The sequence below is a fragment of the Tamandua tetradactyla genome, chromosome 17, assembly GCF_023851605.1.
Source record: "Tamandua tetradactyla isolate mTamTet1 chromosome 17, mTamTet1.pri, whole genome shotgun sequence".
In the NCBI taxonomy this organism is placed as follows: Eukaryota; Metazoa; Chordata; class Mammalia; order Pilosa; family Myrmecophagidae; genus Tamandua; species Tamandua tetradactyla.
The window spans coordinates 13,599,541-13,618,968 of NC_135343.1; positions in this window are offsets into that span (position 1 = coordinate 13,599,541).

Consider the following 19,428-nt stretch of genomic DNA (forward strand, 5'->3'; position numbering starts at 1 on the left):
ATCTCAGGTATCAGCTCTAGTATTTGATGGTGAGCAGTAGCAAAACCAAGGTGAATCACCCTATGTTAGGATCCCTAGATTAATCAAGAATCTAAGCAGTGGGTCTGGGATGAGAGGTCAAGGCTGAAGGTGAAAATCTCCAACATAAAGGTGAAAATCTTTTTGTTTTTAGATGATGGCAGCTTGGATTTCCTTCCTGCTGGTGTGGACAGGATGGCTGGAGCTGGCAGAGCTAATCCCGGTGCAGGGAGAAGAGGCTTTGGAGCAGGAGGGGCTGCTCTTCTCACTCCCAGAAAGCCTCTCCATCCCCACCGTGACTGCAAGGGGGATCTTGTGGGACATTAAGCAGTTTGGCTATCCAGTATCTGAACTCTCTCCCCACTTTATGAATCTATGGAAGGGCTCTCTTCCAGCGTCCTTTGAGAGGTCATAAACATGTATCTAAGACTTGGCCGATGAAGTTCACCTGCTCCAGACCTAATCAGAAATCACTGGCATCAGCAAACAGTGACAGTAGAGAATCCTTTCTGGAGGGAGGCTGCAGGGGCAATGACAACATCTGAGCTCTTGGGATAGAGGAGCACAGGGTGGTATCCAGTTGACCACGGCTGAAGATGGTGGCAGTACAAGTTGTAGTCTAGCATTGGGCCGTGAGAACTGTAGTATCCTCATCTCACCTTTCCCATGTATGATCTTGGCTGCGGCCTTGGCTGTGTCTGGAGGTTCAGGTTCCTGTGTTTTCCGAGCCTGCTTCTCCAGCTTTCTCCATGATTATATGAGTTACCTGATAGCCTTTCAACAAATTCCTTTTCTGCTTAAATCAGTCACTGTTGGTTTCTGTTGCTTGCAACTGAGAATTCTGACACTGTTCAACTACAACTGGCTTTATGTCAATAGTTTGCAGATGCTTTTTTTTTTTTTCACTGCCTGCATTCTTCATGCCTCTGTCCTCCCAGCAATTCCATAAGGAATCCAGAAAAGGAAGAATGAGCATGCAGAGAATTTGACCACAGCTGGGAAATGAGCCAAGGGAACTCTGAAGAACTTGAATATTAGATCCCTTACTTTCTTAGGTGCAGAATTAATGGGACAGAAGGCTGTGGACTACCCATCGTATTTTATTTTTTTTAATCTCTAACTTGGTTATACATGATTACTCAGTGGCCCTCAAAGATCCAGGAGGGTGTGGACTGAGTCTTCCTCATTTTCCCCAGCATCTAGGGCATACTAGATACTCAGGACATAGTCGTAAAGGTACGGTGATTGACGTTTGAGAAAGAGAATTCAGGGAAGACATACCACACGGTGTTTGTCTCTTTTAAAAAAGAGCTGTCTCCATTATATGGGAGCTAAAGATTAAGTTCTCTGAGTCAGGCCAACACTGCAGACATTTGGTGGTGTTGATTGAAGAGCAGGAGTCTGAAGTTTTAGCTATCAGACAGTCAGGGGCAGGGAATGACAAACTCCCAGGCAGACAGAGCTTGACTTGGGTCTAGTCCAGACAGAACGCATGTCCACTTGGGCCCCAAGACTGCCTGCCAGCTGAATCGAGATGGCACTCCAAAAAACATATTGAATCACTTTCAATTGTGATAGCAGTACTTGGTTGATACCCCAGAACTGTGGGTGTGTGTTAGGGGGTCAATTTGAGCTTAGAAAATCAAGGGCAGGGTTTCCAGGATTTCTCCATCAGCTACCTTAACTATAAAAGAACTCCAGTGCCCCTCCTGTCATTAGCCTAGTTTTGTGTAACACTCTTATTTGCATGTGGATCCACAAGGAGTGTTTACTACAAATTGACTTAGGCTCTAATATGTGTAGGTCGATATTACTCATTGAAACCTATAGGCAAGTCTCTTTACTAACTTTTCTAAGCTTTTATTTCCCAAGTTTAAAATCCCTAGTCTTAAAATACAGGGTTTGGACTACCTCACTCACCGATTTCCTATCTAAAATGTTTTGTTTCCATTATTCCCATTAAAGACAAGACTTCTTCAACATTCCCTTCAGCCCTAATGCACAGCTGGACACAGTAGGGCACAGACAGCTTTCAGTGTGGTCTTGTGCCAGAAAAGACCGGGTGAGATTCCTCTAAGAACTTTCTCTAGCCAGGAACTGGGGCTAGCCAGGATGAAGTTAAAAGGGGTAGAATGCTTGCATCCTTTGACCTGGAACTACAATTGTTAGCCAGCTACAGCACCCTAGGTTCACTGCTGGAGCTGTATTAACAAGGAAACTACTTCTAAAGCAGGCTTATCTTTAAATTCACATTTAACACTAGAAGATGGCTAAGGGTAACGCTTTCCATACTCTTTGGGGCTGATGGACGAAGGAATTGTGAAAAATCATACACACACACCCACATATATACTTTCTTAAACCCATATTGCCCAACTTGGTTTTAACATGTAGAATCTATGACAACTGTTTTGGCTTAGTGAGGGTGCTGCGACACTTTTGGTCCTGGGCTTCAACTGATAAGCAGATTGGAAGGTCTCAAGTGAGAGCAGACAGGATGGTCATCTTATTTCCTCTGTTTCCTCCCTGGGGAGAGGCGATAGGACTCCAGAGAAAAGAGAGATGGGAATGGAAACAAGTAAATCCCAGCAAGGGGAGCCGGGAGGAGACGGATTGGCAACAGACGTGGGAGCTCAGCTGCCAGCAGATATCTGATGCCCTGCATTGCTCCAAGAGGAGCCGAGTCTTCCCAGATCCAGGCGCCCTAACTTGATTGCAAAAGCCCCACCCATCAGCCCACAGGCTGCCAACGCTGCTGCAGAACCAGTGAGACGCCTTGGGCAGCTGCCCGTGTTTCTGGAGCCTCCCCTGTAAAAGCTGCCCTTCTCCATAGTGGATGCTTGAACCCCGGCATGGGGTGGGGGGTGGGGGGGTGGAGGAGACCGGATCTGTCACACAGCCTTGAAAATCTTTTCTTTTAAGGGAAAAGTCAGTTTCAGGAAATTTATTCTCAAAGCTGTTCTGGGGCTAATAGCCAATTCCTTCTCCCACTGGCGGAAGGCAGGGCCGACTGAGCAAGCGCACAGAGGCTCTCGGAGAGCTTTGATGTCAACAGAGGTAGGCAGGGCAGGCCCTGGTGGAAGTGTGAAGTCAGCAAAGTTATCTCCGGCACTCCTCCCTTCCCCCTTGCTTCCCCTTTCTCCACCCATTTCCCCCCTCTCAGCTTCCAGCTTCTCATTTCCCAGGGGGCTCTGTAACATATGAAAACCCGCCGGGGTAAGATATGGGGGGGCCAGCTCATGGCTCCAGCTATCGAAGTCTGCCTCTTTTCCCAAGTCTAAAACAAACAAAGGCGTGCATTCCATATGTTTCCTAAGAAAACAGAGCGAATACCGAAGCCCCGTCCTTTGTGCTCTCTTAGTGCAAACCCAAGAGTCTGGGGCCTCGAGTCTGAAACTAGCCTCCCGCCTCTGGGGCTTTTAAAAAGATTCAAAAGTGCCTCAAACCGATACAGCTGCTTGGTTTATGGCTCCAATTTAAACCACAAATTATAAAATGATAAATCACGGCTCGACTCTCTTCCAGGAAAGACTATGTTGTCAAGATTAAGTTACAGCCTCACGGCCATATGCGTGAGCCTAGCTGCTGAGTAACTCACGGGCCCTTTCCTGCTGGACATGTTCCCCCTCCATGAACTTTTACTGTTTCTGAACACTTTAAACAAAGAGAATGACTGACAGCAGTCACCGGGTACTTCTTGATCCATGGAGCTGTGAGCCCGGTTGTGAGAACCAAAGGAAACTGAAGAAATCTCTCTGTTCTTGACTACTTATTGCCAGAGAACAGTGAGAAATGGCTTCCCGTGGGCAGCTCCACTCACTTCAAACACCAGTTGGAACGTGTCCTGGGTAGTAAATCAAAGCTGTTTTGAGGAATTTGGGTCTTAAAATATCTGCTCAGTGAATAGGGCTGGGTTGCAACATGAATTACTGTATTTTGTTACTGTGACAATCAATTCTTTGGAATTTTCTTACAGGGTCTGGTCTAGTGTGAGATAAGTGTGACCAGTTGTTAGACCCCATGCCTGCTTTCCTGTAATAGCCAGAGCTCCGGGAGGAGGAAGGAGGCGAGAGGAAGTACTTACTTGAGGCAGATATCTTGCCTCACTGCCCCTGGTAGGTCACAGTGACCTCATTTTGATTACCTGGGCCTGCAGGAAGAAGCTCTATTGCCCACAGTATTTCTGAGTTGGGTGACTCAGCTCCACGCTGGGACCAGGTTTCTTCAAAGCCACTTGACCCCAGAGGACCATAAGACTATGAGTCACGGTCACTTTAGCATTGGTTCCTAAATTCGTCTCCTATTTAGTTTACGCCTCAGACCCTCCATCCTCTCCCTCCCCTTGGGGTAGGGCAGGCCTGGGTGGCAGCGTCTGTTTCTTGATGTCACTTTGCCACATCGCCCACCCCAATCCCTGCGGGTCCCACCGCGGCTGCTCTATGTCGCTGCTTTCCCTGCAGCCAGCTCCGCTGTCACTACCGCTGCTTATTCTGGATTGCTTAATTGTGGAGAGAGTTCTCCTGTGATCATAGCTCTTTCTCCCAATTTCAGCTAGCCCGGCATCTCTATGATTGCAACTCCTTAGGCCTACTGAGTTGGAGGGCAATTTTTTTTTTTTTTACGCTGCCTTGTTTTTATTTTTTAAAATAGCCCTTATGATAACATTTTTGCAGAGAAGTAGAAAAAAAGAGAATGACGCTGATCATTAATGCAGCAGTTTAGATAGCCCCTGGTGACGTTTTTAAACATAAAAGAAATGCATACAGATGGGAAGAAAATTAAAACAGTGTAAAAACGCCTACAAGGGAAGACAAAAGTTTTCTGCCCCTCAGTCTCTTCCCCCCCAAAATAACCACAACCACCATTACTATTTGTGTGTGTCCTTGTTACTATATTTTGAACAACTTTTACCTGAAAGAGCTCTAACTATACTTATCCTTCAGCAGCTTGCTTTTTACACCTAGGCTGCTGTCTCACATATCTTTTGACGTCTGCACTCCAGATATACCACTATTTTTAACATCTGCATAATCTTTGTTAGAGGAGACTGTGTCTTCCAAGTGCGGGACACTCCATTTAATCCACAGCACCTTTTTGTCCCTTACTTTCTCCTCCCCTGGAATGCTGAGTGACTTACATGATTAACAAATCTGGAAGGTTAAACTAGTTGAAAGGTTCAACTCTGCCCTTTCCCTTCTTAGGGTTGAGTTACCTACAGGAAGTGGGCCTTCTGCTCTCCAGAGGTGGGCAGAGTGGATGAATGTCTGCCCAAATCTGTGTTTCAATATCAGGAAACCTATTTGTGTCTTAATGCAACATAGCGTACGGCACAGCATCCAATTTCCCCATCACGGGGATACTTAGACCTCAATTTGCCCAGAATCAGCAGGGAAGAAAGTTCTCTAAAAGTTGTTCCTTGTTTGGATATATCAAAGATTATTTAACCAGGTAGGTAGTTTTCAGTTTGTTGCTCGAACAAACAGCACTGCACAGAACCTCTTCATACATATACTTTTTTAAATGTATTTTTCGCAAGCGCATCAATGGGTAAATTCTATATTGTGAATTACTGATTATATATTTAGAATGGAACGATCAAAAGTTAAGAATGTTTGCGTTTGTTTGGTGTTCATTGGTATTTAAAAAAATTTTTTTAATTAATAATAAAAAAAAAATTCTTAGCCATAGAATTGCTGGGTCAAGGGTATGTGCTTTTGTATTCCAAATAAAGATGAGAGAAAAAGCCTACCCCCAACCTTAATGAGAATTGGGGAAGAGGTGCCTGGATAATAAATAATAACAATGGCAATAATTAACATACCATGTGCCATGTTCTGTGCTAAGCACTTTGTGTGTAGTAATTTTTTAATTATGACTTATGAGAGTGATGATTGTTATCTCCATTTGATAGATAAGGAAACTGAGATCAAAATTGTTAAATAACCAGCCCACATTCACACAGCTAGAAACTAATGAGGTGAAATTAAATTTATGTATGTGTGATTCCAGAGCCCGTACGTCTAGCCTCCCCACTAAGGGATGTTTCCCACACCCCAAGGGTAGTTTCCTGCTCTGGCATTTGAAAATGGGTGAGGACCATTGGTTCGGGGCTCAGCTCACACATGCATAAATCTGAGTACAGTCATTAGGAGCACAGAAGCTGGAGCCAGATTCTTTGAGTTCCAATCCCAGCTCTGCTTCTTACGAATTGTGGGGCATATGTTCGTTTCCTCAGCTGTAAAATGGAAATTTTAAAAAGGTTTAAGTTATTTAATATTTGCAAAGCACTAAGAACACTGTCTGGACCTGAATTAGTTCCTCATAAGTGTTTTTGAAATAAAATAAATTCATTTCTTTCACCATTTTTTTAAATCCCAAAAGTAATAGGTAAATTCATACTTGCACTAAATAATCAAAATAATATAGAAGTGTATATAATAAAAAGCGAAAGTCCCCTTTCACTTTAATCATCTGTCCCATCCCACCTTCCTCAAGTCCATTCTCTTCCTCAGAGATTAATGGTTTATGGTATCTGTACTTTCAGACCTTTTTTTTCTTTTTAATGTATTTACCTTTCATCAGTAGAATCATAAACCCTGAAAGGATGTGTTCAAGTTCTAACCCTTGTCCTGTGCATGTGACCTTATTGGAAGTAGGGTCTTTGAGGACATTGTTAATTAAGACGAGGCCAGTCTAGATTAAGATGGGCCCTCGTGCAATATGACAGGTGTCCTTATAAGAAGGGAAGAACTGGACTCAGATCCAGGGGAGGAGAATGCCATGTGAAGAGACAGAGAGAGAGAGAACAAGGCCATGTAATGACCAATGTGGAGACTGCAGCTCCAGGATGGCCGACAAACCACAAGAAGCTAGAAAGAGGCAAGGGAGGATTCGCCTCTGCAGATTTCAGAATTTTAGCCTCCAGAATTGTGAGACAAAACATTTTGGTTGTTTTAACCCAACCCATTGGTGGTACTTCATTACGACAGCCCTAACAAACTAAAATATTAGCTATATGTGTGAATAGTTTATTTGTACACAAATGGGATTATGCCACTGGGAAAATAGCTTGGCATAGTCATTAATAAATGGACACTGGAGCAAGACTGTCTGAATTCAAATCCCAGCTCATCTGCTTACCAGCTGAATGACCTTAGAAAAGTTACCTAACCTCTCTGAGACTGCTTTCTCATCAGTTTCCACAATGGGAAAAAAAAAAATGTAGTTCCTTCTTTGTTATGGGATTAGATAAATTAATATAACTAAAGCTCTAAAAATAGGGCCTGATACCTAGAAAATACTGGATAAATATTAGTTCTCATAATTTTTCCTACATATGCTGCTCTAGGACTTGCTTTCTCCCTTAACAATATATCTTAGGGATTTTCCCACAGCAGTATCAATAGATATGGCTTACTTCACAAGTGGCTACATGGTATTTCATAACACAACCACACTGTAGTCTATTTAGAAATGCCTCAGTTTGGGTTGTTTCTTGCATCTGTGCACTTTCTCCTCTCAGGAAAAAGGAGCCTATCAACATCAGTTTCATTGGCCATTATATTCTACTTTGTTTATTTAGCAAACATATTCATTTTCTGCACATCAGGCAGTGTCCCGATCACCCTACAAAGGTAAATTAATTTCATTAATAATGACCCTATGGGCCAGGGGCTTTTTAGTCCCCATTTCACAGATGGAGAAACTGAGATCTAAGAGATTAAGTAACTTGCCCAAGATCATGTGGCCAGGGAGGAGAGGGCCAGGATTCCAACCCAGATAGTCTGGCTCCTGAGCATATGTTCTTTTTTTTTTTTTAATTTTCTATGGGCAGGCACCGAGAATCGAACCCAGGTCTCTGGCATGTCTGGCATGGCAGGCGAAAACTCTGCCCGCTGAGCCACAGTGGTTTGTCCCCCCGAGTATATGTTCTTAACTCCCATATGCTGCACCTCTCTTCTCTGTCCTAAAATCTGTGGTTTACACTTCAGTAAGACCCTGAACTTCATCTTATCACTTTTTTTTTTTCACATGGGCAGGCCCTGGGTATCAAACCCGGGTCTCCGGCATGGCAGGTGAGAACCATCTTGTCACTTTTATACCAATACTGTGGATGGGAATTCGGGTCCTTTGGAATATTCTTAGGAATATATCAACATTCCAAAGCAACATGACACTTTAATCACCTTACCTCCTTAAGCTAACAAGAGCGAGCCTTTCAAAAGATTGTTCTTGAGAAGAGGTAGCCAGCATTGAGAAAGTTCTTCAGTGACACCAGCATTTGCCTTCAGAGGCAGGGCTCTCAACTCTGCCTCTCTGTGCCTCATTGGCTCGCTCAGCAAACGCACAATGCAGGTCAGCAGACAGCCTCAAAATAAACAAACATGTTTGTGTTGTGCCCGGTTATGGAACAGTGCATAGCCAATTAGGTTGTGCAACATTCATGCAAATAATCTTTCCTTTTTCTGATTCCTGCTGCCTATGAGTCTTTCACAACCGACTTGGCCAACTCAAATTCCTAAAATGCTAAAGTTCAGAAAGTCTGGTCCAAAGTTTGCTAGTAAAATATGAAACCCTCTCTCCTCCACCCCCCATCGCTCTGCCCATCCTTACCCTCAAGCGTCTTTAGTTTTTAGACATGTGTTCTAAATGCCTTTTTCTTTAAAGATATGGGTGAAATATTTCTTTTGGACTCTCTCCAGACAATCTGGCAAATCCACACTTGACATTAGCCATGGGGAAGCATATTTTAAAAATCAGAGGAACAATAAAATAAAATAAAATTAGGCAGACCCTGGGCCTACCCTCTTTAGAAATGGAGATATCTTTCCAAATGGAAGAATTTTATGAGACTGATTTTTTTCTTTGTTAATGGAAAAAATATGCATACATTCACATGTAATTTAGCATTCCAGAAGTTCTTATCCTAATGACAAGGGTTCATTTCTGAAGTAATTGCTCATTTTAACATACTAAAAACTGCATGTTTCATTTTATAAATAAACTTCTAAAGAACATACTTAAAGCCAGTCTTCTACCTATCCCAAAACTTAAGGCTAAAACTTAAGCTTCAGGAGCTTCCTGTCCCATTCCACCAGTGACATATTATAAGTAGATTTGGGGGTGCATGGGTGTTTCAGTGATAGAATACTCACCTTCCATTGATTCCTAGACAGTGTACCAAAAAAAAAAAAAACAAAACAAAAAGTAGATCTGGCAATTGCAGATAACTTACTATACTCTTTGAGTATAGGAGATCTGGTGGGAGACAGGGAGAGAAATTGGGGCTCTCTGACGGAAATCGGAAATGGGGCCTCCTCAGGAACTCCTTTTACATTTCACACCATCCAGGAGGTGCAGATCGCCTTTCCCACATACGCCCAATCCAACTCATCTCACAGAGAGGTAGTTGAGCAAGGAGTGAGTTGGAATAAGACGATGGGCTTGTCTTATCTTTAATCACAGTCAATTAAGCTGGAGGGCAAATATAGGACACTACGTGAGGACAGAATTGCAAAGACCAAAGGTAGAAGTTGATTGCAAAACAAGTCATCCATTTTTCACTAAAAATATCGGTCATCATGCCCTCCCACCCCAGTATCATCTAAAAGAAACTGTTCTAGCCCATGGCCCCTGCTGAAAAACAGGCCCGACAGCTGAGCATGGTACCATGTGATCCGGTGCCTTGCAACAGCTGATTGGGCCAGAACTGGATGCCTGTTTCAGGGCCATCTGATCCATAAATTGACTAGATTCCCATGACCTGCAGTCAAGTACAAAAAGATAAGCTGGTGTTACTCAGAGTCCATCTCTCAGAGACGTGACATGAAAGCAAAAGAGAAGGTAGGTTAGTAGCAAGACAGAAAGGGATATGGCTCAATCCTATTTCTAATGATGAAATAAAATGAAAGGCTATGACTTTATATTGGTGAGATTTGTAGAGCCACCTCAAATCAAGAACTAGCTTTTAGTTCTAGTTTCTCTGAAACCAGCCAGTTACGGTTCCTATTTTTAGGTTTCAGAAAGCTTCCATTATCATGTCATGTATTTCCTTGAAGTTCTTAAAATTCAGCTAACTGGAAAAGGTCTCTGACACTTGCAACCAAAAAAAAAAAAAAAAAAAAGTCAAACTAAAGTAGTATTAAATATGAGGCAAAAATGGAGCCAAAATAAATGTGACTGAGGAATCAGGAAAGTCTAAATTGGAAGCAAAATAAGTCAATGACTTTGTTAAGACTCTTGAGGCTGCAAATTCTGTTATTGAAACCAATTCAACCTGATTAAAATAAAAAAGAAAAAAAAAGGAGTTCATGTGGAGGATATAAGACTCTTAAAAATTAGTGTCAGTTTCTCAAAATGTTAAGAGTTTGCCATATGCCCCAACAATTTCCCTCGTATGAAAATACACATCCACAAATATTTGTATGTGAATGTTCATAGCAGCATTATTCAGAAAAGCCAAAAAGTGGAACCAAATCTAATTTTTTATCAACTAATGAATGGATAAACAAAATGTGGTATATCTACACAATGGAATATTATTCAGCCATAAAAAGGAATGGAGTCCTGATGCATGCTATAACATGAATGAACATTGAAATCATTATGCTCAGTGAAAGAAATCAAATGCAAAAGGCCACATATTGTATAATTCTATTTATATGAAACGTCCAGAATAGCCAAATCCATAGAAACAAAAAATACATTAGTGATTGCCAGGAGCTTAGGGGAGGAGAGAATGGGGAGTGACTGCTTACTGGGTCTGAAATTTCTTTTGGGGTGATGAAAATGTTCTGAAATTAGATGGTGGTGATGGTTGTACAACTCTGCATATAGTAAAAAAACACTGTATTTTACATTTTAATGAATTTTATGCTGTGTGAATTATATCTCAAAAGCAATTATTATCAATACAATTTGAACATATCAGAACAAAACAAAAAAACCTAGTGCCACAGATAAGGAAACCACACAATTCTCTTGCTCTCCCTCTTTTACATTCATATCTGTTTTCCTGTGAATATCGGTTTCATTCTTTTCTCTCTGCACATCAGCTTTCTTAGATTTTTTTCATGCACATAATAGAAGACGGCTACCCCACAGTTCAAATTTGATATGTTACGACAGAGACTGGCTAGTCACTCACCGACCCACTTTTTTCTTTTTTCTGGACTGCATTTCCCAGCATGCTTTGCTGTTAGGTGGATCCATATGATTGAGTTTGGAAGTGCTACACGCTATTTCCAAGCATAACCCATGAAAACCTCCTGTGCCACTCTTTCAGGCTCTCCAGTTGTTGTTGTAGTTTTTTGCCGAAGGCCTTAGAGAACAGTTGATTCACTAGATGGAGGGAGCTTGCGTACTTGATAGCATTTGTGGAATGGTGTTTCTCCGTCTCCATATTGAACTGTGCAATGATTGGGAAATAAACTTAAGCCACTGAAATCTGGGGATTGTTTGTTATAGCAATTAGCCTGTTCTGACTAATACTTAAGTCCTCTGCTCAGGAAAGTAACTAGGGTTCACTGGCTGGCTCTCCATTTCAATTTGAAGTCCCCAGGTGAGAAAAATCGTTTGGCCTGAACTAAATCAGGGAATCCTCTAGTTCACCAAACTGGGGCCTAGATCATGTCACAGAGCAAAAGTGGAGTCCCCTGGGGGTCTATCCATGTAAATGAGCAGAGGATTCTTGGAGAAAAGGCATCTGCAATAGTGATTAAGAAGACTATTAGGTGGATTAGGGAGATGGAATTTTAATGCCTGGAGTGGTTTCTTTTTTCTCTCCCCAACACACACACACCCCTAATTGATGAAGTTCCTTTCAGGCAATTTGAAAAACATTTTTTTAAAAGGATGAAGTTACCATTTCGCAGCATTTCCTACCCTCCTTTACTTTCCCTTTCTTCCCTCTCTCCCTCCCATTGCGTGAAACACTATAGTAGAAGAGATATGAGTGGTTAAATCTGTGGAATGAGATTACCTGGCTCATTTCCTAGCTTTACCACTTTCTGACTCTGTGACTGTGGACAAATTATTTAACTACTCTCTGTCTTTGTTTCTTCATCCATATAGTATATGGTGGCAATGCATAGAATTCTTCTGAAGATAAAATGAGTTAATACACGTTAATACTTAGTGTAGCGCCTGACACATACTGAACAGTAACTTACCATTAGCTGTTAGGATGTATCTGAAACTGCATTTCCATTTTTCTGAATTCTGTCTTGATATATTCTAAGGATAGAAGCTGGACTTTATCCTCAAGAACAACTCTTCTAAAATTCTTGAAGCTCCAAAGGAAGTAGCAATCAGTTGTTCTTAGGCAAGCCTTAAATCAGTGGAGTTATACAAATGCAGATGTCTTAGGGATGTTAAGGTTTCCGCTTAATAACTTTAAGAGCTGTTTTTATTGGGGAGCAGGTGTACCGTTGTCCATATTAGTGCAATGTCTTGTTTCCTCTGTTGATAGTCAGAAGGGGTCACCCATTGGGGGGCAGGGGTGGGGGGGCAAGCCTTGCAACACAAAAGCCGACTGGGAGCTAAGGAGCGGAACTGCCAGATGGGCAGCCCTGGAAGAGACTTGCAGGGGAAGCAATGATATCTGATATTCAGTCCTGAGTTTTCTGTTTCCACACCGTAATTCCCATATGTAATCCTCAAGTCTTCTGTAAAGTTTATTAAAATTGCAGCCTTGTGTTCGGTGCGTCTTGGGAAATAGAAAGAAGGTTTTTATACTCCAGGGTGAGGTAGAGGACAGAGAGTGACAGCCATCTGGAAAAGCCATCATGAGATGGCCAGAGGAATCCTGAAGCAAAGATGCTGAGTGGGAGCTGACCAGTGGGAACCAGGAGGCATTGGGAATATGCAAACACTTGCTGGAGATTCTCAGAAATACCTGAAAAGAAGATTAGATTTCTTGTTGTCATACACATGGAGAGGAGGCTACAGTAAATGAAAGGAATGGATAATCCAGGAAGGCTGGAAACTTATAGAAGAATCTTTCTAACATAGATATGTGTGTTTGTGTAGAATATATATCAGCATTAGATTCATAGAATACACATAGTTGTTTTGTTTTTTTTTCACATGGGCAGGCACCGGGAATTGAACCCGGGTCTCTGACATGGCAGGCAAGAATTCTGCCACTGAACCATCATGGCCTGCCCTACACATAGTTTTTAATTCTACCTTTTCACTTAATTTTATATCATGAGGTTTCCTAATATCCTTAAATATTGCTCAAGAATATAATGGATAATGGTGTCATAGTAACCTATTGTATGATTATGCTATAATTTATTAAACTGATTCCAATTATTGGATATTTATAGTTTTTTTTTCAGTAACTCACTTTTGTAAACGATACCGCAGCAAACATTCCTATGTATTATTCTTTGCCTGTTAAAAATAATTTCTCAAGATAAGTTCTCAAAAGTGTATTTTCTGTGTCAAATGGTATGAACAGTTTTGATATATTTCGACAATTTGCCCTCTAGAAAGATCATACGCAGAAGGTCTCCCTACCAACCCCCCAGCACTGTAGGGGTGTCCATTTCACCACATCTTTCGTGGGGTAACTTGCACATTTGAGGGCGAACTATGCTCATTTAAAGAGACTGAACATGATGGACACAGGAAAACTTTGCTTAGTTGCAAAGGAGTTTCAGCAAGTTAAAATGCTTCAATTTCATGTCCAAAAAAACCCCACTTCCTTTCTTTACTTTCACAAGTCTTTAGCAGTGTCAGCAGTGGGGAAACATCAATACTCTTTAGAGAAGATCAAACTCTAGCTGTGCTCTGAGGGAGCTTGATCTTAATTCTCTCCTTTCTACTTTGAAGGCAAGGCAAAATCATTCATCCTCTAGCAACATGATTGAGGGAAAAACTTGACTCCAATGTTCTCAAACTTACCCCCACAAGTGGTTATCCTGACCTTAGGCAGATATCTGCTGGTCCTACGTGACATACTTACAGTGAATGTGACCTTCTGCTAAATGGCCATGGAATGAAAATGCAGAACCACTACCTTTCCTAATTGTTTCTACCTTAAAAGAATACATGTCATCATGGGGAATAGCCAATGGGAAGATCTGGCAGGGGCAGGAGACTTACTGGATGTGTTAGCTTGCAAGCTGCCCAAATGCAATATACCAGAACTGGAATGGCTTTTCAAAAGGGGAATTCAATAAATTACAAGTTTACAGTCCTAAGGAAGTGAAATGTCCAGATTAAGGCACTGACAGAGGTTACCTTCACTCAAGAAAGGCCAATGGGTCAGGAACACCTCTGTCGGCAGGAAAGTCATGTGGCTGGCATCTGCTGGTCCCTCGCTCCTGGGCTCTGTTGCTTTCAGCCTCTGTTCCTGTGGGGTTCCCCACTTTGCTTCGCTGAGGCTGGCTTTCATCTCTTGGCTTCCCTTGGCTCTCTCCAGGTTCTGGCCTGTTTAACATCTCATGGTGTTGTCTGCTGGACTCCAAACATCTCCAAATGTCCACGTCTCTGTTCTCCAAGCATCTATATCTGCTCTGTCAGCTCTGAAACTTGTCATTTCTGATTCTCTCCAAAATGTTTCCTCTTTTAAAGGATTCCAGTAAACTGGTCAAGACCCACTTAGAATGGGTGGAGTTGCATCTCCATCTACTCAAAGGTTACACCCACAATTGGGTGTGTCACATCTCTGTAGAGATGATCTAATCAAAGGTTGCTGACCTACAGTATTGAATCAGGATTAAAAGAAACAGCTGCCTCCACAGGATTGTCAGAATTAAAACATGGCTTTTCTGGGGTACATAATATTTTCACACCAGTATATGGGACCGAACTCATTTATCTAATATTGTCCACTGGAACGTAAAGGGTGTCAGGGCTGACCGGGTGTCACAGCTGTGAGACGAATGTTACAGGTGGTGTGCTTACACCAGCTGTCCTGGCTCTCCCTGAAGTGACGGCCTCAGTTCGAGGGTAACCATGAGCTGCTCAGAGAGTCCCCAGGACCTGAGGGGAGCAGGAATATGTGGGGCACAGACCACTCTGAAACATCTACCCTGTCATTGACCCTGCCCTCAAATGGGAAAGTGTGACTCAGGGGAAGACATCTGCACAAGCTATTCAATTAGCTTATTTTAAGGGAAGCTGTTTTCCTCTGACTTCATTAAACCACAAGAAGTAGTTCTCTAGATGTATGCGGGACCTGCATTGCAGGTTAAGTTTAAATACTTAACATCACAAACCCTCCACGGAGAAGATATGAAAACTAAGCAAGAAGTTTAGTGGCATTTCTTGGGTCATGATTAAATCATGCAAGAACCTGGACAAATGCTGGAGAAGTCCTTCTATTTGTTTATTTGTTGTTGCTGTTGCATGGGCAGGCACCGGGAACTGAACCTGGGTCTCCGGCATGGCGAGTGAGAACCCTGCCTGCTGAGCCACCATGGCCTGCCAATCTATTTGTTTTTAATAACACTGTTCCTGATACCAAAGTAATGTACATGCACTGTAGAAATAGAAAAATGTACAAAGACTGCAATAAAAATCATCCATAATCCCACCACCAAGTTATAATCACTATTTAACATTTCTATATATTTTTTTAACGTATCTAGAGAAAACACAATCATCTCTTTTGCAATCCTGAGAGCATCCAGTTATATCACTTTTATTCCCTTTTTCATTAATAAAACATCATTTGCCTACATCATTAAACATTCTTTTACAAAATGACTTTTTAAAAATATTTTTTTATTGTGAAAAATAACATATATACAAAAAAGCAATAAATTTCAACGTACACCACAACAATTAGTTACAGAATGGATTTCAGAGTTTGGTATGGGTTACAGTTCCACCATTTTAGGTGTTTCCTTCTGACTGCTCCAAGACACTGGAGGCTAAAAGAAATATCAATATAATGCAAAATTATTTTTATAGCTGCCTAGTGTTCTGACTGCATACTTCTAGCACAGTTTATTTAACCATGATTACGTAGTTGCACATGTAGTCATTTCTGGTTTGCACCATTAAAAATAATATCGTGATGAGAATTCCTGGGAGATAAATCTTTGTGCATAGCTCTGATTATTTCCTTTGAACTAATTCCTTAATAGGAAATTGCTGAGTTAGAGGTAGGCACATTTTAGGGCTTCTCATATATATCCATTGGAAATGTTGGCCATTTTACACACCTATTGGTGGTGTATGAGCATGACTTCTCGTCTACAGTAAATTTATTATTTTTTTAAAAAAACTTTCCCAATTTGATTTCTGAAAAGATGGTATCTCTGAATTTTAATTTGTACTTCTTTTTAAGAAGTTATAATTGTGTATAATTGTGTATAAGAAGTTTAATTGTGTATAATTCATACACACAATTATTGGTGGTTTTTATTTCTTCTCCTGTGAAATGCCTGTTGATGTTCTTTGTCATGGTTGCATTTCTTGACCTGCAGTTCAGGCAACATGGCGGCCCTGGTTTTGTGCAGAATACAGGGTGACTGAAGCTAGCAATTGTTTCACACTGATGGGAAGCCTCTACCACACTTTTTGCCTGGATAGGTCCCTGGGCTCTTCCACAGGAGTGACTTCTCACCCTTGGGCAAAGACTGCTCATGTCACACCATGGCCTATCTGTACCTGGGTCGTGTCTCATCTCAAAGGTTGGTGTTAAAGTGCCGCCATTTTGGAACAAGGGTTTCAGTTCTGAGATAAATTTCGTATTCATTTTACTTACAGATTCACAGATGCTCATGAAACTTCAAACATCACAGTTTAAACTGAAAGGAAGTGACCAGAAAGCCTTATCTGAGAAGTACCATTCAATGACATGCCCTGGGTACCCAAGAATGAAAAGTCCCTATTTCTGACTGGAGGGCTTTGATGACGTGCCTCATTGGCTGACACACGTGGACATGCTGTGCTCTTACAGATGATTCCCACCTTGATCAAGCACTCAAGTGTGGGCCAAGGAACGTTTTAGACGTGGATGAGGGTAAGGAATGATACAAAAAGCTTCTTGAGCACATAGCTGATGATACACACACACCAATGTGCACACTCGTGCACTGTGTCTGCATGCACATGGGAATGAAGTTATGAAAAGGACAGAAACTAGACGGAGTGATATGATCAAAAGCAAAGTACCCATTTTACATGTTTTGGTCTTTTTTCCAAAAATAATCTCAGAATGCCTAAAGGCAAATTAACACAATAACACTTGTAAGAATCCAAAAGTTACAGCTGACTGCTCTGATGAACCCATGATAGGCACTGAGGCTGCCTCCCTTAAGTCTACGGGCAGAAAGGAAACTGCTTCTTCAATTAATTGGAAGAACTCTATGTGATTTGATTGCATCCATGAAGAAATGGGAAACCTCTAGGTCTTTAAGCTTCTTGTTACAGACCAAATGTTTAATTGCACTTCAGAACCTCTTCCCACTTTTTTTTTTTTTTGGCATGGGCAGGCACCAGGAATCGAACCTGGGTCTCAGACATTGCCCGTGAGAATTCTGCCACTGAGCCACTGTCACACTGCCCAACCTCTTCCCACTTTTTAAATCTCTAGTTAAAATTTATTTTTAAAATGCCTATGTTGTCCTCATAGATTACTGACATTTGGAGAAAGATTTAAAGTAAAATAAAATAAATCTTGCATTTTGTGCTTATTCTAATTTAAATCAGAGGCAACTTTATGCTTTTATACTTCTTTATACATGTTTTGATACCATACGCAATAATTTGGTTATTAGATTAAAAATTCGGTATAGTAAAGGGTCACAGAGTAGTGAATCTCTAAAAATGTATGATTGAGATGTCATTAACTGGTACACCTGAAATTAAGTTTCCAGTTGATTAGACTTGGTTTATCAGCTCATCTAGGACAGCTCAGTGAGGTGCTACTGTGGCATGGGACAAAATAAATATGGATGAGGAATATTTGATTATCTCTGGGTGGGACCTAAGTCAGTAGAAGAAATCAAATTTTCTGAAAAGAACAAGACATGAAAAAGAAGAAGAAATTATTTTTAGGGAATGGTAATTATATTAGCTTATAGTACAAACTAGCTGCATAGTGGAGTAATGAGGATGATAAAATAGGGTGAGAAGCAGTTTCTAGTAGGGATTTAGTAGAGCATCTAGGAAGTCAGGTTCTCCAGCCTAAGGAGGAAGTGGAAGAGAGAACTTGGTAGCACATGCAAGCTTATTCAGGTGTCTCCCATTCTAAAAATGTGCCCCTTTCCTATATTTCAGCTTAAGTTAGTCTTCTGCTTCTGCCCTTTATTCATTCAACACATATTTGGTGAGCCTACCATGAGCCAGGGACTTTTCTAGACACTGCAAACACAGCAATAAACAAAATAGACAAAATTCTGCAAACTTTATTTTTTCCACAACCTTCTTTAAATTGCAGCCTGTACTTTCTCCTTGCCCTTTTATACCACCCCTTCAGTTTACTCCCTACAATGTAATTTCTTTTACCATCGTGATAAAGCAACTCTCTAAAAGACCAGTGATCTAATCACCGAATCTAGTGTCCCTTTCTCAGTTCTCATCTTTCTCAGGCTGTAGCATTTAAGAGCATCCCACTTACCTCATTTTTCAAACTTTTGGCTCTTTCTTTTCTGTGATACAGCACTAGCGTGATTTGTCTTCTACCATTTTCGTTCCTTCCTTGCCACCTAAATATTGGTGGCCCCTCAAGTTCCGCATTTGGCTCTCTTCTGTTTTCCCTCACTCAAATCTTTTTCCTTTATGATTTTCCACAGCTAAATAATGTCCTGTATAGAAGTCTCCAAAATCTGTATTCCCAGACCTGGCCCTCTCCTAAACCCTAGCCCCACAATTCAAACTGTATGTTGGAGCTTTTCTTCTGGGCATCTGGCCATGACGCTAAGTACAATCTTTGAAAACTGAAGTCCGAGGTTTGACCACTCAGAGCTCTTGACTGCAAACAACTGGCTAACTCAAGCAGGAAAAGAATGCGCTGGAGGGATATCAGGTGGCTTATAGGGTCACCAGGAAGGTCAAGGGCCGGGTGTGGAAAATGGGCAAGAACCCAAGCAGACCAGGGTCAGAGAGTGTAGCCAAGTTCATCCCACAGGATGTATCTTCGGAGCTGGCCACCCCCATGCCCATCCCCAACCCCAACCCACACAATCACTGCTTGTCTCCGACTTCTCCACCACCTTCCAGCCGTCGTCCCTAAGTGCCTATTTTGGTACCACGCTCCGGATTCAAAGACCTGGGCTGGTGCATCCAACTGGTTTAGATGATGTGTCTGGGTCCCGGCTGCCACCAGGAACCTCTGATTCCCTTCAGCTTTACACAAACGGGTTCCAACACAGATCAGTCAAAAACTGGCAATTAACCACAGCATTTTCTTTTCTCCAATCACTTCATATTTTAAGCTTCCTATTA